Source organism: Panthera leo, chromosome A3 (genome assembly GCF_018350215.1).
Source record: "Panthera leo isolate Ple1 chromosome A3, P.leo_Ple1_pat1.1, whole genome shotgun sequence".
NCBI classification, from domain to species: Eukaryota; Metazoa; Chordata; class Mammalia; order Carnivora; family Felidae; genus Panthera; species Panthera leo.
Window position 1 is genome coordinate 40,180,265 of NC_056681.1, and position 26,355 is coordinate 40,206,619.

At 36.6% G+C, this 26,355-nt stretch overlaps 1 protein-coding gene across 1 annotated transcript in view; it reads left to right on the forward strand.

Annotated features, from left to right (window-relative positions):
- Positions 1 to 26,355, forward strand: part of MACROD2 (mono-ADP ribosylhydrolase 2) — a 2,023,701-nt gene that overhangs the window by 923,786 nt on the left and 1,073,560 nt on the right. The window lies entirely within an intron of this gene.

The window sequence follows — 26,355 nt, forward strand, 5'->3', positions numbered from 1 at the left end:
CTTCTTTGATGTAGTTTGATTAATCAGTGTGTAGAATTCTTGGCAAATAATAGGCACAAAACAATTATATATTGAGTGAATGACAATGAACGAATGAATGAATGAACATAAGAGCTTTTCAAAATATTTCTTTCTCATGGCAATACATGTTATTAGTTTTTTTTAAATGGACCCACAATTAACCAGAAAAAGCTTACGTTATCCTTCCATAAGGTGAATTTAGCTGGATGGGTCTTGGTTCAAAATATAAGCAACCAACTGCATACCTTTGGAGCCATCAGAACAGAATTCAGGCGTTGACAGTAAAGATTAATGAACCACCTTTTCTTAATTGATAGCATCCAAAGTGCACTCCCCCTCAGCCTTTTGTCTGTCAGTTGGCAGAGGATCCAGCAGGTAGATACACTCCATTGCTTGCTGAAATTAAAAAGCAGGTAATTTAATCTCCTCAATACTATAGATGATGATTTTTTAAAGTTGCAGTTGAAACAACACAAGAATTTCTGGGTGAGTAGGTCTTCTTGGTGATTAGTAATTTAGTAGATGACATGTTCAAATTTATTAAATTGACCTGAGCATAAAATCATCCAGGAGAGCAACAATCTGTAATGCTCTAGATGTATTCTTTCAAGAACAACACAGTCCTCACTATTATTATCTATTTGCTTTTTTTTATGATTATAGGTAAAGAGCAAGCTTTTCAGCATTTGTGATATACACTTCATGAATTATGATTCTAGTTTCTGAATGTGGGTGGGAAAGTGTGACTGAATGTTTATGCAACGAGTAAGCAATTTTTCACATAGAATGTTTATTGGATAAATATGAATTTGCTTTAGGTTAAGGTGTTAATGCAACCTTGTCAAGAAGAACAAATCTGAAAAGTAGTTAAGTCAAAGGTGTTTGATTTTAAGGAATAAATGTACCATCTCTCAAAGTATATTATCTTTCTCTAAGAATATTTTTTTCCCATGTCTGTAATTTCAGAGCTCTGTGATGTGGAAGCTGTCAATGTATGTAATTGAGGGCAATCTGACTTTTGTTATTGTGTGCAGTTTTCAAGGGTGGTATTTAGGTGGCCCTGCTTGAGGCTTTTCTAAGAAGCTCCATTATATTCATAAATAAATACTGAGTTCCAAGAGAAACCTGGTGAATTGAGGCACAGTTTTGATAGCTGCCTTGTAAATGGCATGATATTATTTTCTTGGTAAGGGAGGACCTTTTTATTTGGTTCTGTTACATAAAGGATACACTTACTATAGATTTTTAAGTCTTGATGCTAGAAATTCAGATTGGCTTATAAACTGATGCTTTTGTTTCTGGCTAAGGAACTGAAAATATTCCAGGTGACATTCTCCTTGAAGTGTAAATTATGCTTCAATTGAAACTTGTTTTTTTTTTTTCCTAGTACCTTTGGAAAGTGAGTTTTATGCCTATAGAAGAAAGTATATTCTAATAAATGGGATTCTTAGCCACAGGAAAGTTGCTATAGGTGGTAAGATTCCTATGTCTACTTGGATTTCCATTCAGTAGGTTACCTCACAGCTTAACCCTGAACCAGCCTTCTATGCATATCATTCATGTTGATTTCTTTTATGTATTTATTTCCCATTACTTCCAAAGGTGATTCCATTTCTAGGGAATATTGGTTTGTTATGTTGTCCCCAAGTTCTCTTGGATTTTGAGACAACCATTGTTCTTACCAACCAAATAAAATGACTTGTCCCCATTCAGTATACTTCGAGAGGTCCAGTGTTGTACTTAACATTTCCAAGTTGTCCAAAAAGCGATGTTGTAGTTGCACATCTCACTCCAAATTCCTACTCATGGGCTCACCTTTCATGGCTACTAGCTATTTTCTGCCTTTTCTTGCCCCATCAACTTTTTAAGATATCAATAAGGTCACAGACAATTGATTTTTCCTTAATGTTAGGCAATGGAAAGAAAGGTGGTGTCAATCGAGAGAGAGAGAGAGGAAAAAAATATTTAGTTGTTGTCATCAGAATACATAACAAGAACCACATTAAATTTTAATGTAAATAGCACTATTCCTTGAAATACGTTGGCCATTCTCTGCCACAAGGACACTCTCATTGACATAAGTTTTTAGGCCCCCAAACTCTCCACATAGAACAATTCTCTCTCCTATATCTCCTTTTTTAAAAAATATTTATTTATTTTTGAGAGAGAGAAAGAGAATGAGCAGGGGAGGGGCAGAGAGAGAGGGAGACACAGAATCCGAAGTGAGCTACAGGTTCTGAGCTGTCAGCAAGAGGCTAACGTAGGGCTCAAACTCATAAACCCTTGAGATCATGACCTGAGCCAAAGTTGGATGCTTAACTGACTAGGCCACCCAGGCGCCCCATATCTCCTATTCCAGAGTTCCACTTCCCTACAATTAAGTACTACGGTAACAAAATCCTCATTAATTTACGATGTAGAAAGCTTCAACTCTCAAACCCTACTCCAGCCTAGAGTCTGGGCTCAATTTTGCATATCCAAGGAGGATCATTAAGGTGAAGTCACTCTTACACATGAAATGAACCATCAAGAAATTTGAAATTGCTATGTTTTCTTTTTAACATATTGTGGATCCCAGTTTTGCAGTTTCTCTTGTACTTGGCAGTAGAACCATAGTAACCATACCTGCAACTTACAGGCATTATGTTGTTAGTGTTGGGATGCCAACAGGATTGTACTTTATGTGTTGCCATATTGAACTGTAGAAGCAAAAGTAATTAGGGCACCTGGATTTCTTTCTTTTCATATGTCCCTTGTGATTCTTAGTCAAATACTATCATTGATTTAAAAAACAAAACAAACAAACAAGCAAAAACACTACCTAATTTGTAGGGCTCAGTGCAAAGTGAAAATGGCAGCCTTTTCTTCAAAAATTTTTCAACAGTTTCAAGAATGCTACAGCAGAACATTAAATCAAATATGAGTTTTTCCATGGATGGAATCCTGTACAACTAAACAGGTCACATGCCCTAGAAGGCTCTTCAATATTGATGGTTGATGTTGACAGTAAGATTTTAGTAATGATGGATTTTTGTATCCTGATACTCATTTTCTTCCACACTTGGAGGGAATACATGGTAGGACAGGCAAAATAATTTGAGTGGCAATAACCAATGATCAATTGCCTTGAGAAGAAGAGATTGTATTGTATCTCTCAGAGTTTTATTAAAGAAACAGAATCTCCTCTAGGTATTTTAAGCTGGACTTCACACTTTACATTAGGTGTTTCTAAAACTGCTAGAAGGGCTAGAGGATCAAAGCTCAGGGAAAAGTATGTTAGCTTTCAGAGACTCCAGAAGGGTTTAGAAACCCTACAAAATTACTTATTGATGGCCAAGCTACCTGCAGCACCATAGTATATTATTTTCACCAATGCGAGGCCTGATTATTACTGCCGAGGAACAACAGGCTCTTCTTCCTTCTGTACCTTGTGTAAGTCTTCGTGTTCATGAAATTGAAAATGGTAAAAAGCCATTCAATGGTACCCGACTACTTCAGCTTGTATAGAAGGCAAACTCTTTTCTCAAGAAGAGAGAGCATTTGAAGGAATTGGATTCTGCATTGTTGGTAAAGTAGTATCAGACATTTATTTAAATGTCTAAAATGTAGACAGCAGACGTTATTAAAGTAAATACTAGATGCTGTAATAGATAAAGACTTAAAATCTCAATGACTTAATACAATAGAATTTTATGTCTTGTTCACATAAAAGTAAGTAACAGTTAGGGAGAGGATAATAACTACATCATAAAGCCATTAAGGAACCAAGACTGATAGAGTCTCTGCTGTCTTCAACACAAAGTTTCCATAGTTGTGGACATTCATATCTGTCTGGCAGAAAGGAGAAGAGAAAGAACGGAGGATCACATGGCTGGTTTTTATGGGCCAGGCCTGAGAGGGGCATTTAACACTTTGGTTGGTCAGATCTTAGTCACATGACCACTCCTAACTATAGAAGATGCTGGGAACACTAATTTTGTGCTCAGGAAGAAAAGGAAATGAGTAAGATAAATAGATACACTATTCCTTTCTCACAGTGTCTAATAGGGGTCCAGATGACCTTTCTACCACTTCAGCAACCAGAAAATTATCCACAAGGGGAAAATGACTAATGGTGTATGTTATGTGGGGCATATTGTTAAACTTCTTTGTTTCTCAGTTTCTACATCTGTAAAATGGGGGTAATAAATGCATCTCATAGGATTGTTATGAGGATATAACGAGATAATACAAAAAAATGGTTTAATAATAATGCCTGGAAATTAGCAAATGCAAATGGATATTAGCTATTGTTATTATTGCTAGCATGATGATTTTAAGGAAAAGTAGCATATTTGGAAACAAATTAATATGTGCAATGCACTCATCATGTACATAGCACATAGTAAAATCTCAGTAAATTTGTTCTTATTCTTTTAACTTACTGAATCATTATGGAATTATATTTAAACTTATTATGACTTTCCACTCATAAGAAACCCTTAGCTCTCTTTGATTTTCTTCTTTCAGATTTCTTTTTGGAATATTATCTGTCTGTAACTGTAGTTACCTGAGTCAATTACTAGGTTCACTTATACTAGATCTAGTTTGATCTTTGGTGACCTGTATAGGCCTTTATAAATTGCTTCTTATTTTTTCATTGATAATTTCAGATCAAAATGATGGGATTTGAAATGGAAAGTGCCATAAATGCATAAATATGTCAATAAATTGATAGTGTTCTATTAAATTATTCAGGAGAGTATAGTAAGCATTGATTGATGGTGATGATTTAATTGATAAGAACTATTTTAAATATGTGTGCAGTTGAGTCAACCATAACTTGTTTAGAAACTTCTGGATTTGAATACAATCTGTTAATGGTACAGACAATATTAGGCCAGATAGCAATACTGCATTGAGTTTACGTATCTATCACTGATTTGGAGAATACATTTATATACATCTTTACAAACATACCTATGATTCTAATTTTGTAAAGGCCATTCAGAAAAGAGAATCACCCACTGTGCAAAGTAAAATAATAGAGGATAGTCTAAGCATGTTGTTTTCAGCTTGCCTCATAGCTAAATATGTGTAAAGATTGGTAGTGTTTGCTATTGGACATTCCTTGTTTTGAAGAGGCGGAAAGAGTATATCTTTAAATTCTACATATATTGCTTGGCTTTCATAGCATCTGTACTCAAAGACAGGATCTGAGACATTGCATAAGATCTGGCAATGCTGTATCTCCATGAAAGACTGCACGGATAGTGTCCAAGCATGCTTGCTCATGGCACATTAATGTTTTTCTTTTTTTTAGGGTGTCTGCCCTCTCTTTTGTACGTTGTTTTATGGCAAATGCCTTTAAAGAGAAGCTACAAGAATTATTACTTGTTTAATTAAAAGTAGTAAATGTCATATAGAGAAATATCATAAGGTAAAGATAGATTTGGGATTAGGGACCACGTGGCATATAACCATGAACCGATATAGCCTGCCTATATTTTTTAAAACAAATAATCAAAACATTTAAAATTGTCAAAAGGACATTTTCAATTCTGCCTCATAATTTGTTTGACAAATGCTTTTATATTTGAAACAGTTTCTGTTTTTTGTTTTTTTGGGTTTTTTTGGCCAAAGTAGAAACACTGTTTATCCTTGTTATTAACCAGCAGAATTTTAATATGGCTTTTGAGACCCTCTATGAGTCAAATTCAACCTATCCTTCCAGGCTCAAATACCACTCTTCCATTTCAAAAGCCTGCCTGGACTGAGAATTTTCTGTTACATAGCCCAGGCTCTCTCACCTCCCACTCTGACCTAATACCTGTCCTCCTACTTGGAATACCTACCCTTTCTGTCCACCATACTCTATCTTCATCAAATGTTCCCTCATATATACTTCTTACCTACTTCAACCAGATGTTATCTCTTTGATTCTCACATGACACTATTTTCTAGTTCTTTGGAGTTCATCTTACTCATACTAACATCCCAGTTGTACTGATGGGTAGACTCTGAGCTCCATATATTTTTATCTTTATTTACATGCATTGCATACCATACCATAAAACCTTGTACAGAATAAATGCCCAGCAGATATGTATTGGGTGTATTAATAAATTCATGAATTATATCATTCTATGTTTTTACTGATAAGACATAATGATTAATGTTTAACTGTACAGAATAAGAATGAATTGCTGATTAACTAAATTTAACATATATTACTGTATATAGAATGACTATGACCTTTGGGCTAATATAAGGAAAAATATTCTTCCAAAACAGTATTAACTGGATATGTCTTTTAAAATGTTCAGTTGGTTTGCTCATATTGACATTAACCAATTTTGAAATTCAGACATAACATGTACACAGATAAATTTGACACTCGAGATGATTTTTTTCCAGTTAAATTATGGAACAAAAAACAATGACTCAGAGGAGAGTCGGTTGGCTATAAGGGATGAAATACTTTAGTAATGTAGCTAAACCTGATTGAGAAAAGATGAGAAATAAGCCTTGTTAGTCCTTTCGTGGAGAAATGGCTCAGCACTGTTAAAGAACATGATGAGGTTATATTATTCTTTCCTCACAAACTGTTGGGTTAATTGTGGTTTATATAGAGTATAGTTGATTCTGAAGACAATTGGTTATTGTGCTTTTATTTTTCTTTTTTGTTTATTTTTAAGCAAGTTAGTGCTTTACAAGAGCACTGGTTCTTGTCATGAAATTTGCTAATGAAAAACAAACTGTGAAAATAATTTTAAATATACCTGGGTTTGAAAATAGAAGTTCTTGGAGTCATTTTTAAGTTCCTTCAAAGTCTCAAACTCTGTTCATAAGTGATTAAAAAAAAATCTTGGTAGGAACTGAACTTGTGTAACCCTTGTTTTTGGCCTTCTGAAAGCAGAGCATACCTTGTACTTCTGTCTGGAATGATAACTATACAAAATGGGTGTGAACTAGTAGAAAGCAGGCTAGTGGAATTTTGTAAATTGTAGTATGCCCACTCTGGCGTGAGACATGAGATCAATTTCCTTTCAATGTTGTGACAGGATCAGAGAAAGAAGCTTTGTATCATGGAGAAGTGGGTCTCCTGCTGCCCTCATGAGAAGAGATTCATGTCTTCCCTCAACCCCAGGGTTGGGTTGGAGGAATGTGGAAACCAGGTAGATAGCTTCACTGCCAACACAGCCTCTGATCACCTGGCATGCTACAAAATTGTTTATATTTTCTGCTGCTTTTCATGTGATAGTTCAGAGAACCATGTCTGTTTCTCACTCTTCACAGCTTCAGTTTCCACGGACACAGCAGTGCAGCAGAGTTACAGCCAGAATTAGAGCAATCATTGAGCGCTGATTTGAATATAAAATCTATGAGCATTTGAAAGGGAAACCTTCAAGGGCCCGTGTAATAAATCCATAGGGAATTTAAGAGAGATGAACTGTACCTAATTGCATCTGACATGAGTAAAACACACAGTCTTCTGTGAAGAGTGTGAGGGCAGATCCCCCAAATCCTCTGCTCAGCACTATTTGAGATTCAGAATAGTTCATGCATTTAGCTAATCTACAGCTATGTGGTAAAACATCCCTCAGTTGCATTCAGCCTCCCTCCCATGGCCTATAATGAGAAGCCAAAATAATTAAATTGTATTTTCAGAGATTTTAAAAGACAAACTGAAAACAACTGATGGAACCATCCAACTGGTGCCTTGGACTGCCATGCATTATTTTGTGTCTGAACTTGGCTTAAGAAAACAACTCCCACCATAGAGGGGAAAAGTTTGCTAGGCCAGAGTGGCTTCTTGTTGCTTGGAACTACTGCCTCCCAGCATGGGCAGCTGCAATCACAGTGCCCCTCTCCCTGCCTGGGTGGTCCTGGATGGTTAGAAAGCTGTGTGTCTTCTCAGGACCTTTTATACAAACCTGTGTGTACTCTTGCAAGCAAATCCCCCAGCTAGGGCCTAGATGACCATCCTTGACCAGGGAAGCAACCCACATTGCTTCTAATAATTCTTTATCAGGAATGAGAGGATGTTGCAATGGGAAGAAAAATATTAACCCAGGTGAGGGCCTTGTCAGTGGAATCTTCTCCCACTCCCCTCCTCTTGGGATTGTAAATCCTTGGGCTTTGGAGCCAGTCAGTCAGGACACTTTATAAATTCCCTTCTTTTCATTGGCTTGACCACACTAGATATCAAGCACTGTGACTCTAACCTCTGAGTTCTAAGCTCTAAGCCCTACCACCTCTGTTGGTTTAAAACTCAGGAACTCACCTAGAACAAGCCTTGGTCTCTAGGTATAAGAAACAAAAGTAAAGGCTGGTGAATCTTCTCACTGACAAGGTACTTAACCTGCCTGTGCCTCAGTATCCTCATTTATAAAATGAGACTCACTGTTCTTATCTCAGAAGTTTATTGCTGGGAATTGGATGAGGTAATCCGCAAATTCCCTGGCCTGGCATCCCACACACGTCCTCTTCAGGAAGAGTCAAGGGTAACTCTCACGCTATTCAGTTTGGGAAAACAAGCAATGAGAAGATGGTTATATTTTCACTTGGTTTCCGTGCTGATGGGCTTTGGAATTTCTCCAAGCTTCTTCATACCCTGGAGTGGTATTCTTAGCATACTGGTCTACACCTTGAGTTTAAGATCTGTGGGATACTCTGCAACAATTTTACCTCAGATTTCCACACTCCACCTTTTCCTGAGGCCAGAGGCCTATAAATTTGAGTCAGTAAAGGGACTGAGGGAAGCTTCTAGGATTTCTAATTCATTTCAAGTCCCCATTGCTTAGTTTTGCCTCTTCATTGCCCCATCTTCCTCTATAGTCGAAGGAATAGACTTATATTTGTGTAGTGCTTATATGTACCATGTGTTAACTCATTTCATTCTCATAACAACTCTAAAAGGCAAGTACTCTTATTGTCTCTATTTACAAAAGAGGAAATTGAGGCAAAGAAAGATTAAGTAGTTTGTCCACAGCCCTAGAAGGCTTTGTTTCTAAGTGGCAAGGTGAGGATTCAAGCTCAGGCAGCCTTGCTCCTTCCTGAACCCTCAAGTTTCGAGATTATGCTGTATTGCAAAGGTTATATCTTGCCTTTGGCTCGTGACTGAGTTATTAGACCTTAGCCTAGTCATTAAAATATGGCAGGCACTCTGTAAATACTTGATGAGTGAATGTATGGATGAATGATGTTTTTATAACCATTCCAGTCCGCTTATCAAACTTGTCTTCCACTTTTTATCTTCCCAGTGCTTAGAATCCTCACTTCCTTATTTTACTAGCTCTTTGTCTTTATATTATTATCTCCCTACCAAAGTATAAGAGATAATTTCCTGAATGGAAGTACCATGTTTCATACTTGTTATATACCATCACAAGAATAGCTGAATAATCAATTTATGACACATGGAACCCATAAAATAAGTTTCTAAATAGATTGGAAATTTGTGGTGTTGAGAGATAAACAATTTACTCTCTTTCCAAACCCATGCCTTCACTCTGTTCCCTCCCAGAAAATGCTATTTGGTTGCATAGTTTAAAGATTAAAGAGATAACATAGCAAAACACTTAAAGTTAAAACAGATGAATAAAATTATCCTAAATAACCAAAAGAGTATTCAGACTCTTGAGTAGAACAGATCAGAGTATGAGGGCAATGATTCTGCCTCTAAGATTTCAGGTCACTAAAAGAAATACATTGGATTGCATCATCTTCATTTTCTTGAGGGAAAAAAATAGTATTTAAAATTACTCTCTGAAAATAAAATTGCTCTTAAAGCTATATTCAAGTAGGAATCAATTATTTAGACCTTGTGTAATGGGCACAAGAAACAATTCTGTCAACCATGAAGTTACAGAAGACGCCAGCATACCCTCTTCAAAAACAGACCATAATAGTGGTGAGAATGGCCGCATTTTTTTGATGAAGTGTTTAGAGTTCATTTGCCTTCACCAGAAGACACACCGTATTCTGAGTCATGGTTAATGACGGCAACACTGCTTTTCTTTCCTTTGAAAGAGGAAACTGCTTTTCCTTACCTATTCATTGACCTAACATGTTTTACATACCAGAAAGGCATTAGATTCTCTATTATATCTTTGCATAGAAAAATGCACCACCCATTTCCCCAAAACACTGTAATTACATTTAAGAAATTCCAGTAATTAATAGACCAAATGCGTATATCTAATTTAGGTTCATGAAAAACCAAGAGACATACCTAACCTTTCTTAAGCTCTAGGACACATACATAATTTGAACATTATGTCTACAATGAGAGTGTGTTTTCTTCCTTTTCAATGAGGAGGATAATTAGGGTGATAATACAAATAATACTTGAGTTTATAGAGCCCTTGGATGAGGTTTACCAAGGTGATTTCTGGCTCTGTGGTAAGCATGTCAGACTGATGTCGGTTTTTAGAAGTCACTAAGTCTTTCATATTTTTTTTTACCCCCTCAGGGCTTCCTCTTTCTCTAATAAAACTGCCTTAGTCCCATCCATATTCCAGCTTAGAATCCCAATGCTTAAATTAACTGTCTATATTTGACCAACTTAAAAAAAAAAAAAAGTATCTCAAAAACAAAGAGTTGTTCGGTCTCCTTTCCCATCTGGCTGCATCTGTCATATACATATATTGGCCCTTGACATGAAGCTCTAATATTGATCTGGAGCCTTACTGAACTCCAACTTAATATAGGGACAATGTCTACCAATAACTTAGGCAGTTTCAGAGGTGCTCACTGAATCTTTTTCCACTTACAAAATAAAAGAATGTCTTTGCTAGAGTACCTATTAAAGGGTTTCAGTATGCCCTATGTCAAGCTGAACTTTGGAATGCAATGAAATATTTTTAAGTGAGCTTTCAGTTTTGTTAAATTAATTTGGGATTGGATTTCCTCCAGTGGTTCAAACAAAATGAAAGTGTGATCTTAAAGTATTTAATAAATTGTTTCCTCCCTTGTTAATTTGGATCAGAATTAACTTCCAAGACCGTCCTAAGACACTAGTATACAGTGTACTAGAGGGCACTCTACTGTGACATCCCACTATAATAATTAGGGAACTACAATTGCTTAATGCTGTGTGGTTTCACACAGAAAAATCATGACAATTTCTCTTCCCATTGCCTGTCTTTCTGTGGTTATCTATGGCCATGTAATACACCACCCTAAAAGTTGTTGGCTTAAAATAATATAAATTATTTATTTTGCTCATGAATTTACAATTTGGGCAGAGCCTATCAGGAAAAACTTTTCTCTGCTACACACAGAGTCAGCTAGTATGGCTCTCAACTAGACTAAAGGATCCACCTCTAAGCGTCTGACTAACATGCCTGACATGTTGGTGCTGGCTGTTGCCTGGGAGCTCAACTGGGTTTGCTCTCTGGGGACCTTAGTTTTTTAGGTCCAAGATACTGGGTTGCCAGGGTCTTCCAGTGTACAAGATCATTTCTGTCATATTTGGCCAGCCAAAGAAGTCACAAATTCTGCTCAGATTTAAGGGGAAGGGACATGGAACCCTACTTGTCACTAGGAGGAATGTCAGATAATTTGGTTATCCTTTATACCACCACACTCTTTTTTGATATCCAGTTGCCCAAGCTGGAAACTTGGGCATCACCTTTGACCTTCCCATCCCTTATACTTATCCTTTTCTCCATGATCTACCCTAGAAATATGTATATTATTTAATGCATATAATTTAATAATAGAATCATGTCTCTCTCTCTCTACACACACACACACACACACACACACACACACACACACACATTACCAAATCTTTCTAACTGGCCCTAGAATTTTTCCACTTCTTTTGTGTGCCCTCACTACTTCTCTGGTACACATAGCATCCCTCACCTTCCTCCTAACTGGTCTTTCTGCCTGTAGCTTTCCTTCTGCCCAAGCCAGTAATGGTGATTTTGGTTTTCATGGTAAATAACATCACTCCTCTGATTAAGAGTCCTAAAATGTTCCCCTTTACTGTTAGGGTAAAATGTAAACTTGTTTTCATGGCTCATAAGGTTCTGCATGATCTGGCCTCTGCATCCTTCTCTAGTTGTGTACCCTCATCTCTTGCTATACATTTGGCATTCAGGCCTCAGCTTTGACAAAGTCTTGATGTTCTTCAAATGCTTTTGCTTCCTCTTACCTCTGAGACTTTGTTCAGGATGGACTTTTTCTTTGAAAAGCTCTTCTGCCCCACTTTCCTCTCACTGTCCCCCATTCTCTCTGCTGAGGATAATTCAGGATAATTAGGCTCAGGATAATTCAGGCTCATTCTTCAGATTTCAATTTAGTTTTCAATTGGTCACTTCCACTGAAGTGTTTTATAACTGTTTATTCATTCACAAAATATTGATTGAGTACCTACAATGTGCCAGGCACTTTTCTGGGCCCTGGGGATACTACAGCAAACAAAGTAAACAAAAGCCTCTTCTTATGGAACTTATACTTCCAGTGGAAAGGCCAGGCAATAAACAAACAAAAGAATAGGTAGTAGTATAGAGGTACTAAGCAGGAAAAAAAATGAAAAAGGATGGGCAGTATAAAATGTTGGAGGGTGGGAAGTGGCCAGGGACGGCCTCACTGGGAAGGTGTCATTTGAATCAGGACTCGAATGCAGTGAGGGGGCTAGTTATGAGGTTGGGGAGAAAAGACCATTTCAGTCAGAAGAAACAGCAAGTATAAAGGCCCAGCAATAGGCATGCACTTCTTTGTGTGAGCAATGGCGGAGGGCCAGAGTGGCTGGAGTTAATGTGGGGGAAGCAGAGGAAGGTAAGATAAGATCAGAGAGTTAATAGGACCCCCAATCACAGAAAGTCTTGTAGGTCATTGTAAAGACTTGGGCTTTTTCCTCTAAGTGGGAGAGATTGGGAGAAGTTGAGACGAGGAGCATCATGCTCTAATTTATGTGTTTAAGGGATCACCTACCTACCCTGAAATCCTGGATACGGTCCTCTTACACATTACTCGTACTTCCATCATACAACTTTTCACCTGTAATGTAACTTGTTTACATCCCTCACTTGTGTCTAGGTTCTGTGAGGAGTGGTGCTCTGTCCAACTTGTTCATATTTTATTCCACCACCAAGTGCAGTGCCCAGGAACCACAGGTTCTCAGGAAATATATATTTGATTTCACTAAAATGATGAGTAAATGAGTGCCAGCCCCTTGCTAATCTTTACCTTTTTTATTTATTACAACAACTTCCTCATTTTGATAGTATTAAACCCCAATTTATAAACCAGGAAATGAAGTAGGAGTAGGAAGTGGTAAACAGAAAAAAGAAAAGGAAAGATATGAAATCCTTTACAGCAATCACAGCAACCTTTTTTAAATTAAGAAACCCAGGTTCTCATTTCTATCCTGAACTCTCCAGTGAAGAGTTGCATTGTCCCATTTGCTAGACTTAAAGATGTCCATTCAATTCTCTGAAATAGTCACAGTGGATGCTTTTTTGACTTTTGTCAGGGGAAGAGAGATACTTCAGTTCTGGGACCATTATAAGGAAAATGAAGCAGAATGGCCAGGATCCTATATTACAGAAATTCATTTCCCATCTGACTGCATGTGTACATATGCATGTGCATATGTGTGTACAAAGGCTTCATCACTAGTCCACCTGTGTTTATCAGTTCCTACTTTCTGCCTAGCACTAGGGATGGAGAGATCTTTGTCCTCAATGGACTCAAAGGGGTTACACAATATAGGACAGTGTAGAAAGTAATATAGTGGGGAAATAAATATCTGTTCTAGGAAGCAAATAGAACAGAACAAATTGGGTAGAAAAATATGCTAAATTGATCATAGGGTTAGCATTTCTTGAATGCCAGTATGAACAATTGCTTACTGACCGAAATGATGATCAGAGAGGGGTACCATCTTGAGATTCCCCATTTGATTTATCTTGTGAAATCACAGAATAGTCAAATTGGAAAAACAAAACAAAACAAACAAAAGCCTGCATTTAGCTCTTTTGTTTAAGATGTAAAGAAAATGAGACCCAAAGAGATGGAGTCTTGCCAAAAATCACACATAGGAAGAACAAAGAGGAAAACCAGGGCTTTAAAACTTGGGCCAGTCAAATGGCTATCTTTTGTTACCTAAATCAAAAAAGAGAATGGCCATCTTCTTTACAGAAGTACTTTGGAGTTAGTTAGTGGGTGGTCTCTCCACCCATAAGCCCCTGCCTTCATTTATTTATTGATTTCTTCTCATTTACTCAGTCTAGACATGTTGTTGTCAGGCTTAAAGCCTGAGTGCACTGCGAGGGCTTCCTGTTGTCAGCTGGGCTTCCACATTCACTGTATTGCAGACTGATAAAAGATACTGCAGAGTCAGCCTCACCACCATGAGCTGAGTCTGCCATGGCATCCTCTCTTGTTTTCTCCTGCTCTCCAAACTGCTGAGGGACAGAAAATGGAGGTGCTGAGTCTCAAGGCTTACTGGGCTTGTCTGCAACTGCATTCAGCTTGCTGGACCATGTGGAGACCTGGCATACTGCTTCAGATCCAGAAGTGAAAAGAGAGCTCTAGTGAAATACCTACACTTTTCTAAATCTCCAGTTAATTCCAAAATTGTCATTAGCTTTTTGAAATTTTACCTTCTTTACATGTAGACTGACACAGGCAGAGCCAGTGATGTCCTTCTGATATAACTATATGGCATGAGGGACATGCAACCAAATTAAATAAAATTAATTTCAAGCACACATTCTGATTTGGAGAAGCATTTGCACAATTACACAGTGTCAGCATGAGTCACTTATTCTGAATGGTTTTATTGTCATGATCCTGATTTGGAAGTCTCTATGCTTGCTGTGCATGATAAACTTGAGCCATGTTTTGCCCTGAAGTTTTAAAGAACTATAATTTAAAACATCTATAACAAAACAATCTATGAGTAAATGAGACCTCCCTAAATTAGATGCCTCTTTCAGCAGCACGATAAGTAATTCTTTCCAATATGAAAACATTGAGGGGCTCTGGGAGTCTCTTTATTAAATAATAATCCTTCCTCATATAGGATTTTGCATGATCCTTAGGGAGAAAAATCTATTTACTTACTTAATCTTGAACAAAAGGTACCACTTCTCTACTTTTGGTATCATCACTGCTGCATCAGTTTGCATGTGCAAACTGTTGTGGCTTTACATCTTTTTGTACTGTGGACATTTTTCCACATAAAACAATATGAATAAAAACAAGTTCTGTGGAATTTCATGAATTGTAACTCAGACTAAAAGTACAGACCATCCTCTTCCATCTCATTTTGTTATGTTTCTCACTATGCTTTATTTGTTTATGTAATAAATATTTATTCAGTATCTACTATGTGCCAAGCACTGTTGTAGAGACTAGGGGATACATCAGTGAAAAACAAAACAGAACAAAACAGGAATAGATCTCTGCCCTTACAAAGATTATATTTTATCAGGAGCATAGGGAGAGATATACAACAAACAATTACTATAAGTATTTAAATAATTGACTATAAAGCATGCTTGAAACTAATGAAAGCTATAAAGAGATGAAAAAATAGGACAGATTAAGGAGGAAGTATGTGGACTCCAGTAGTATTAGTTAGGAAACAGGGAGTCAAAAAAGATATCATTGAGGAGGAGAGATTTGAACAAAGACTTAAAGGAGACGAGAGTAAACAAAGCAGATAATCTGGGGAAATATTATTTGATGCCAAGATTTAGCTAAAGCAAGAACCCTAAGTAGGTGACCTGGAGTGGTCAGGGAAATCCCTGGAGACCATTGTTGATAAAGTCAAGAGAGCAAATTGAAGATGAGATCTTTAAGATAAGGTGGCTATTTAGGATCAGAGTTAGGGTCTTAGGTAGATTATTTAGGGCCTTGTAGACTGTTGTAAAATATCTAGGTTTAATTCCAAGTGGATTGGGAAGCCATTGCAGTTGTTTACTTGAAGAAGTGACATAATTGGATTTAATTTAAGTTCTAAAACTTTCTAAAAGATTAGCTGGACTAGTCTGGGGAGGATGGCAAGTCATGGCAGGAGATAAGCAGTATGTTATTACAATACTCCAGAAGATATGTGTGGTTGGCACAAGATGGCATGTTGTGGTGGAACTGGCAAAAGCAGTTCACATTTGGTTCATATTTTGAAGGTAGAAGCAGCAGAGAGAAGTTGAGGATGAATTCAAAGGTTGTTAGTCTGAACATCTGAAAGGATGGATTTGCTATCAGCCAATACAGAAATGGCCACATGATGAGCAGATTTTCAAGTTGGATTAGGAACTGAAGTATGGATATGTCACATTTGAGGAGATTATTAAACATCCAACTCTAGGACATGAGTCAGGAGAAAGGTCTGGGAAGAAGATAGAATTTGAGAGTTGTTGATAAGTAGGTGGTATTTAAAGTCTTGAGGATAGACAACACCAAGGGAATAAGAATAGACAGAAAAGAGGGTATAGATCTGAGCCCCAGGGCATTTTACCATTAAGAGGTCAAGGAGAATTGCAAAACTAGATAAAGAGCCCAAGAAGAAATGACCATTGATGCAGAAGGAAAACCAAGACAGGGTGGTGACTTGGGGAAGAATGTATTTTGAGGAGTGAGTGATCACAGTGTCAAATAATATTGGACGGTAAAATAAATTGAAGACTGAGAATGATGACTGGATTTAGAAATAGTGAGGTCACAGGAGGATTGTTGGCAGAAGTTTGAGTGGTGTGATGGGAATAAGATCCTGATTAGACAGAAAGTAATTTTTTCTTTCTTTCTTTCTTTCTTTCTTTCTTTCTTTCTTTCTTTCTTTGTTCTTTTTCTCCACCAAACTGGGCTAAAACACCAAACTCAAATGCTTATTGACAGCACAATTTTAATGAATCCCTTTGGGAATTTTGTTATAAACACTTGGAAGATTTTTCACTTATTTGATCTGGTCCTAACATTCCAAAATGGGAATGTGTTTTAATTATCCTCAGATATAATCTGTGAACAAAACATCTGAGGATACAGATAAGCATTTTAGAAAATCATTTACTTATTTTAGGCCATTGCATTATACTATCATACATTGATTATGGAGAAAAGGTATTAGTAGCTTGTTTTTTTACATCTTGGCAATTTAATTGAAGCCGCATGTTCTTCTCAAAGTATACCCAGGGTTTAACATATTTGTTTTGTATGCATAGCTTCCTTAATGATACAACAACCAGACCTTCTACTAGTCTATAATTAAGTACCTGGTCATGTAATATACAGAGTAGGTAAGCAATAAACATTTGTTAGTTTAATGTTCTATGTTCCCTGTGCCTGATCCTGCTCTCTTATATATAAGCATCACTTAGTTATGGAAGGATAATAATAGAAAATGATCAGGGGGTGCCTGGCTCAGTCAGTTAAGTGTCCAACTTCAGCTCAGGTCATGATGTCACAGCTCAAGCCCTGCCTCAGGCTCTGTGCTGACAGCTCAGAGCCTGGAGCCTGCTTCAGATACTGTATCTCCCTCTCTCTCCGCCACTCCCCTGATCACACTCTATCTCTCTCTTTCAAAAATAAATAAATGTTAAAAAAATAAAAATAAAATGATCAGAGTATAGTGTTTATACTGCTAGAAGACTGGCCTTTAAAGACTTTATAGTCTTGATAGGGAGGGGATACATATGTATATGATAAGTTCAAAAGCAAGGTAAAAACAGTATAAAGAAGAATAAAAGATGGCCTTATAATTAGTTACCAAATTAAATCTGTAGATAATACATGCCCAATACATTTTGGTAATTCTCACAATATTTCCATCTTTTTTCATTGTTATTATATTTGTTATGGTGATCTGTAATCAGTGATCTTTGATGTTACTATTATAATTATTTGGAAGTACCATGAACCATGGCCATATAAGGCGGCAAATTTATTCCATAAAGTTTGTGTGTTCTGACTTCTCCATCAATCGGCCATTCCCTCATCTCTCTCTCCCTTCAGGCTTCCCTATTCCTTGAAATACAACATTATAACCCTATAGTGGCCTTTAAGTGTCCAAATGAAAGGAAGAGTCACATGGCTCTCACTTTAAATCAAAAGCTAGAAATTATTATGCCTAGTGAGAAGGGCATGTCAAAAACTGAGATAGGCTGAAGGCTAGGCCTCCTGTGCCAAACGAAGTTGCGAATGCAAAGGAAAATTTTTACAGGAAATTAAAAGTGCTACTTCAGTGAACACATGAATGGTAAGAAATTTAAACAGTCTTACTGCTAATATGGAAAATGTTTTAGTGGTCCATATAAAAGATCGAACCAGCCATAACATTTTCTCAAGCTGAAGCCTAATCCAGAGGAAGGCCCTAACTCTCTTTAATTCTTTGAAGGCTGAGAGAGGTGAAGAAAGCTGCAGAAGAAAAAATTGAAACTAGCTGTACTAAACAACAGATTTTCAATATTGATTTAACAGTCTTGTATTGGAAGAAGATGCCATGACTTTCATAGCTGGAAAGAGAAGTCAATGCCTGACTTCTAAGCTTCAAAGGACAGCCTAACTTGTTGTTATGGGCTAATGCACCTGTGACTTGAAGTCAATGCTCATTTACCATTTTGAAAATCCTAGGGCCCTTAAGAATGATGCTAAACCTACTCTGCCTGTGCTCTATAAATGGAAAAGCAAAGCCTGGGTAATAGCACATCTGTTTATAACACAGTTTACTGAACATTTGGAGCCCACTGCTGAGACCTACTGCTCAAGGAAAAAAGATTCCCCTCAAAATATGACTGCTCATTGACAATGCACCTGGTGCCTCAAGAGTTCTGATAGAGATGTACAATGAGATTAATATTGTTTTCATGCCTGCTAACACAGCATCCATTCTACAGTCCGTGGATCAAGGAGTGATTTCAACTTTAAACTCTTATTATTTAAGAAATTCATTTCATAGTGCTATAGCTGCCATAGATAGCGATTCTTCTGATGGATCTAAGCAAAATAAATTGAAAACCTTCTGGAAAGGATTCACCATTCTAGGAGCCATTAAGAACATTTGTGAGTCATGGGAAGGGGTCAAAATATCAATATGAACAGTAGTTTAGATGAAGTTGATTTCCAGCTCATGGATGACTTTGAGAGGTTCTACTTTGATGGTAGACATATCAAGAGAACTAGAATTCGAAGTGGAGACTGAGGATGTGACTGGATTGCTACAATCTCATGATAAACTTTAAACCAGATGCAGAGTTGAATGAGCAAAGAAAGTGGTTTTTTGAGATGGAATCTACTCCTGGTGAGGATGCTGTGAAGATTGTTGAAATGACAACAAAGGACTTAGAACATTACATAAAATTAGTTGCTAAAGCAGTAGAGGGGGTTGAAAGGATTGACTCCAATTTTGAAAGAAATTCTGTGGTTAAATGCTATCAAATGGTATTGCATGCTATGGAGAAATCGTTTATGAAAGAAAGGGTTGATTGATGTGACAACTTGTTGTCTTATTAAGAAATTGCCACAGCCACCCCAATTTTGCTGTGTAATTCTGGACTGGGAGATAAGAATTCTGGTAGTGTGTGAAGAGATGGTTGAGAGTACAAGTGTAGGAGGTGGGGAGAGGCTTACTGTAAACTCCCCAAAATTTTCATGCTAGTTTCATGTACCAAGAGTAAACATCCATAGAGCAATGGATAGAGGAAAGGAGAATAGAGCTACAGATTGCTTCTATGCACTAGAGACAAGGGAGGTTATGGAGTTTAACAAAAGTATACGAATATGTGTGTAATTAATGCACTCTGATTTCTGGGTAGTGTTTACCTCTGGAGAAGGAGAAGTGGGGAAGTGGTGAGTTTTACCAGAATCAATCAATCAATCAACCAATCAATTATTTATTTGAACAATCTTAGGAAAATAGAAAAAGTGTTACCATCTGTCAAATATGGATAGTGATTACCTTTTTACTTTCAGTAAGTTCTGTTCTGCTTGAAATATTTTATATACATATTTTATATACATATTTTAAACAGTTTTTTTAACTTTATTTAATTTTTAGACAGAGACAGTGCAAATGGGGGAGAGACAGAGAGGGAGAGAGAGAATCCCAAGTAGGCTGCACACTGCCAGCTCAGAGCCTGATGGGGAGCTTGAACCCATGAAGCTGTGAGATCATGACCTGAGTCAAAACCAAGAGTCAGAAATTTAACCGACTGAAACACCCAGGTGCCTAAAACACCCAGGTGCCTATATATATATATGCACATATACATATACATATATATATGTGTATATATATGTGTATATATATATATATATATGCACATATACATATACATATGTATATATATATATATGCACATATACATATACACATATATATATGTATATATATATGTGTGCATATATATATATATATATATGTGTGTGTGTGTGTGTATATATATGTATATAACCTTTAAACAAGGTTCAGAAAATTTAAGGTAAAAACCTTGGAAGATAGAGGAGAGTTTTAAAATACTTTTTAATGTTTTTATTTATTTTTGAGAGAGAGAGAGCATGTGTGTGTGAGAGTGAGTGGGGGAGGGAAAAAGAGAGAGGGGAAAAGAGGATCCAAGGCAGGCTCATGCTAACAGTGGAGAGCCCAATGAGGGGCTCAAGCTCACAAACCCTGAGATTATGACCTGAGCCAAAGTCAATGCTTAACCTACTGAGCCACCCAGGTGTCCCTAAAATATTTTTAAATACTAGCTTATTTCCAAATAAATTGAAGCTTGGATTTCACTATTTACCTTATATCTTTCTCTTTAACATAAGAAACTGAAAATGAGTTAAGTCAATTAGACCAATATTAGTTGGAAAGAACATGTTTGCTATTAACCTTTTTAAAAGGAGTATTTTTTTTGAATGAAGTTAGTCATATCATTGCCTGTTTTCATTTTATGAAAGTAGAATTTCTTCTTCAAAAAAAATTTTAAAAATTCTATTTCTACTGTGTATCTATATCTATAGTTATAGTTCTGAAAGTTTCATGGATTTCTCCCCTGTTTGTTTATTCATTTGCCCCAGTTCAATATTTGGCTTCTGAGAAATTTATTTTGATACTCTCATCACCTGAGAGACCAGAGCCTCAGAAAGCTTTCCTTACATGGATAAGAGTGATAAGTTTCCACAGAAAAAGCGACATCAAACATTGATCTGCTTGCGTAAAGTGATTCTACCAGTTATATGGCATTTGGTGCTTCCTGTAAATTGATGCAAACTTCATTAAAGAAAATGACAGATGGCATATGGCAGCAGACAAAATGCTAGCTCACATGATGAATTCTACCTTCTACTAGTCCAGGATAAACAATGTTTTTAATCACCTTGAAAAAACTGTCACATTGATTCAGCTACAGTGACCAGGTAATTATAATTGTGTAGCTAGTTTCTTATTAGCTTAAAAAATAAATAAATAAAAGGTGGCAACAGATAGGCATTTGCTTTTGGTTTATATTGCAAGACAGATGGCCTAATGAGATTTTATGACTCTATGCTGCCGTGATGAGGTCTCCACTTGCACAGCGTTACAACAGAATGACCACGGAGCCCCAGTTTGTATTCTCTTCACTAGTTGTTTGGTATATTACTTTGAGAATTGGAAGGGCTGGGAGTGTAAAAAGTGATTATGAGATTTTTCTTTGCTTGACATGATGAACGAGTCTATGTGAGCCAGATACCTTTCTGTGGATGAACTGCAGACAGGTTTCAATCACAGTCAGATTGTGTTGCATTCCTTTTGAAGGTGGACATTTACAACATTGAATTTTAAGGGGATAATTACAGTGTTTTTAGATTCTGAGGTTTACATCATGATACATTTTTTTCTTTTTCTTTTTTCTTTTTTATTCTTTTTACAAAAAACAAAAAACAAAAAAAAAAACCCTCTCATCAATTTTTATAATAATGTGCTTTCCTGGTCAATTTTACCTGCAGGACATGGTCCTATAAATATATTTTTAATGGTCCCTAATTAGAGGTTCAGATACATAAGAAATAAAAGTGATTTCTACTTATAGAAAGTAGGACTGGATTTTAGTTTCAGTACATGGAATTTATATCGTTAACTTTAGTTAGTGATTCATATCAGACTTCTTTTCAAGTTATAGAAATTGCCTCTGGCTAATTTAAGTGAAGAATATGGAAGGATATTCACTGACTGGGAAGAAATGCGAGAGAACCAAGTAGAATCTGGGTTCTAAGTGGAATCTGTGGTCTTACTACCACAACCTGCTTGAAGCCATAGTCCATGGTCTTGTAGGGCAGAAAGCTGCTGGCTCTGCCTCCACTGAGCACTTGACTTTGGCTACAATGGGATTTCCACAGTGCTAAAGACAATTTCTCAGCTGTTCTTGTATCCTTCCTTTATTTTCCAGAGCTTCAAAGTCCTAAGTGGGACCCTTTGATTGGCTGAGTTTAGGCCATATGCCAATTCTCTGATTCCTGCTCCACTGGCTTCTTAATGAGAATTGAAGCCTTTCTCCCCCCAGAGCCTATGCAGTGGAAGATCTCTCCAGGTTAGGAAGGGAGTTCTGTTGCTGGACGTCTAGAGAACAAGAGAAGACAGGAATTGACAGAGGTGCATGACAGCAAAAGTTATCTTTTGTATCATGACATTTTTTTTTCTAGTTTATTTTTTCTCTTTGTTTTATTTATTTTTTTGATAACCATAAACATATAAAGTAAAGAATGCTATCATTAATATCCTTAATCCCAACACGTGGTTATGGATGTAACTTGTTATCCCAGGACTTTTCCTACTATATCAAAGGCCCAATTACTATTCTCAACATGCATACCAACCTTCCTTTTGTGCACACATGTCTGATATTTCCAAGTTTAGGAGAAGGGAGACATTTGCCTTATGTCTCAGCCCATATTTTTAAATCAGCATCATTTCCCTCTGCTTATTTTGCCATGATTTTCACAATGAGTAAATATTTACTCAGGATTTCTATATTAGTTTGCCAGGGCTGCCACAACAAAGTACTACAAACTAGCTAAACAATCAAAACTTACTGTTTCACACTTCTGGAGGCTAGAATTCTGAGTTCAAGGTTTTGGCAGAGTTAGTTTCTTCCAAGGGCTCTGATCAAGAATCTGTCCATGCTTCTCTCCTTTGGTTGTTGTCATCTTGTCATTTCTCAGCTTGTAGAAATATCACCTTGTTCATTGTCCTCATCTTCACATGGTGTCTTGAGTTCACATCAGTGTCCAAATCTCTCTTTTATAAGAACACCAGTCATATTGGATTAGGATTCATCCTAATGACTTACTTTAATTTGATTACCTCTGTAAATCCTTTATCACCAAACTAGGTCATACTCTGAGATACCAGAGGTTAGGATTCCAGCATACACTTAGGGAACATAATTCAACCTATAGTAACTTCTTAAATGGCTGCCTCTTCAATGTGAGTTTTTGAAATATTGAATCCTTTTTGACATTATTTTTTTAACCAAGGAATATATAAGTAGGCAGACTTGGCTGACCATTAAGGACTACATACACATCTTAATTTTAGGTGTGAAATTGACAGAATGGTTGATTTGATGAAAAGCAAGGAATTTTTGTTATTCTTTAGCTAAAGTTTGTCATTTAAAAATGTATCTTTTAAAATAACCCACTTCCAGTTCTTTTGGTTTTTCTCTTGTTACTCTAGTCTCTGTTTTATTTAATTCTGCTAAAATCTCTGTTGTTTCTTTTATTTTGTTTGCTGTGGATTTAGTTTGCTTTTTTTTTTCTTTTTAGTCTCTTTCAGATCTTCTTTGTGGATGTGCTCTGAAGTTCTAGAAAATTTAGACCAATTCTAGTTTCTTTCAGTATTGCATTAATTATCAGTGAAATACTAGTATAATAACCTGAAGGCAGATTTAACGGAAACTTTATTTAAATGAGTTATTTACATCTCCCGCAAGAAAACACTTTACTGCATATATGGGTGTAGTCAAAAGAACATCTTTAAAAACAGGAGCACTTAGATTCCAAATATTTTTATCATATTCTTTCAAAAAGTTTTCAAGGGCTCTGATGGGAGATAGTATTATTTGATGTACAAATATTTTAATTTTTGCTTATATTAGATATATTAAATGCTACTGCATTAAAAAATACTTAAGATGTTATTCAGTATTAAAGTGTTTCAGCTTTTTTTTAAAAGACATTCTTTGTAAATTAAAAGCTCTAAATGGAGCTCCTGTAATCCTTTAATGCAAAGCAGCTGTTTTCATTTTCTGATGAACTACTAAAAGGGAATTTCATGACATTTTTTTTTGTCTTCCCCTTATATACTCTGGTTCATGTCAATAAAACATAAAATTAAAAACAAGAAAACCTACCAAATACTCTTAAAAACAGTCAGTATTCTAAGCCATTGCAGTTAATACAACAACAACGACGACGACGACAACGATGAACTGGAGTGAAAAGCTTGAACAAGCTTTATGATATATTTTATTAGGTTATGACCTATGATTTACAATTGCATTATTTTTTTCAAAACTCTCTAGTATGAGTATAGGAAATCATCTAAATGCATGAGTTTGTGTCATGAGACCTTACAGATTATAATAGGTAGTATATTAAAAAAAAAAAACAAACTTTTTTTAATGTTTACTTACTTTTGAGACAGAGACAGAGCATGAATGGGGGAGGGTCAGAGAGAGGGAGACATAGAATCTGAAGCAGACTACAGTCTCTGAGCTGTGAGCACAGAGCCCGACGTGGGTCTCGAACTCATGGAGTGTGAGAGCATGACCTGAACTGAAGTCGGATGCTTAATCGACTGAGCCACTCAGGCGTCCTAGGTAGTGTATTTAAAATACCTGTTGTATTTTTAAGACAATTATCAAACCATCCAAAGAAAATCAATATCATGATAAATTTAGATGACTTAAAATAAATACATCAAAAACAAAACCAGAATCTACACTTGTGATAGTTTCTCTAGCCTTATTTGCTTTGAGACAGGGAATGAATATCTTGAAAATTTAAGGTTCTTTATTTCTATGGGATTGTGTGTCTATCAGCTTTCACTGCCTTTTGCTTCATCCGACTGTTGCATAAAGTACAAAAGGTCCTCTCAGAAATATAATGGGGAATGGAAAATGCAATTTTAAAGCATATGTTGAAACTTTTACACAGAATCGGTATAAAATTTATACACTGAAACTCATTCTAATAACAGTCAATAGTAGGTAGGTATGTTCCTGAAAGGATCATTTTAAAAGCAATTATAATACTTGGAATAACTAACATTTTACGTGTGCTAAAAGCTTCTAATTTAATGGAAACATTGAAGATCTTTTTGTGTAAAAAGAATGATGCTTTTGTAATGTAAAACATTAACCTCTAGTTATTTTAGAAATAGATGTTTTTTAATCAAATTTTCTTAAAGCAGCTACAATTGTACTTCTTTGTTTTAATATTTCAAATTTGTAGCTAGGAGTTGAAATTTTAAACAGAGAGGAGCCCCCTTTTACCTTTCATTTATTCTTTTTTTTTTTTAATTTTTTTAACGTTTATTTATTTTTGAGACAGAGAGAGAGACAGAGCATGAACGGGGGAGGGTCAGAGAGAGAGGGAGACACAGAATCCGAAACAGGCTCCAGGCTCTGAGCGGGTCAGCACAGAGCCCGACGCGGGGCTAGAACTCACGGACCGCGAGATCATGACCTGAGCCGAAGTCGGCCGCCCAACCGACTGAGCCACCCAGGCGCCCCAACCTTTCATTTATTCTTTAACCAAACCTGGCAGGTTGGCAGCAGATATTTGGTCAGTCACTTTGTTCCTTACCTTGCTGATGCAAAAGGGTGAATATTTCAAAGTAAAGCAAGAGTTGGGATCAGAGAAACCATGTTCTGTGTTCTTTTTAAATAGTCTTCCAGTGGCATTCTTTTAGAAATCTAGTCTTTGCCCTCCCCATACCACAAGGGTGAAAAGGTGGCCTTTTCCAGAGTGCTCAAAGTCAAATTAGTCCTGTAAGTCAGTCTGGGGGGAAATGAGAGTAATTTTGTGGTCAGGGTGGCCAAAGACCTAATGTCTAAGGAGGCAAGAGAGGCAGCATGGTCAGGACATGCTGAAAAAGATTGAAAAAGTAGGGACTTTACAGCCATGAGGCTACAGTAGTGACTTTAAGGGAAGTATGTGCTTTAAAACCTGTTTAAAAACAAAGTTGAACTTTGAGAGGAAAAGCTGGGAGGGACTCAAGGAAAACCATTACCCAACATGAGGGAAATGAAACATAGTACATAAATGGAAGTTCAAAGCCTACAGAGGAGAAAGAAACATGAAAGGTAAGTACAGAAGGCACTATGTGCAAAATAACAGAAGAAATAAAATAAGGAAAGATCAGAG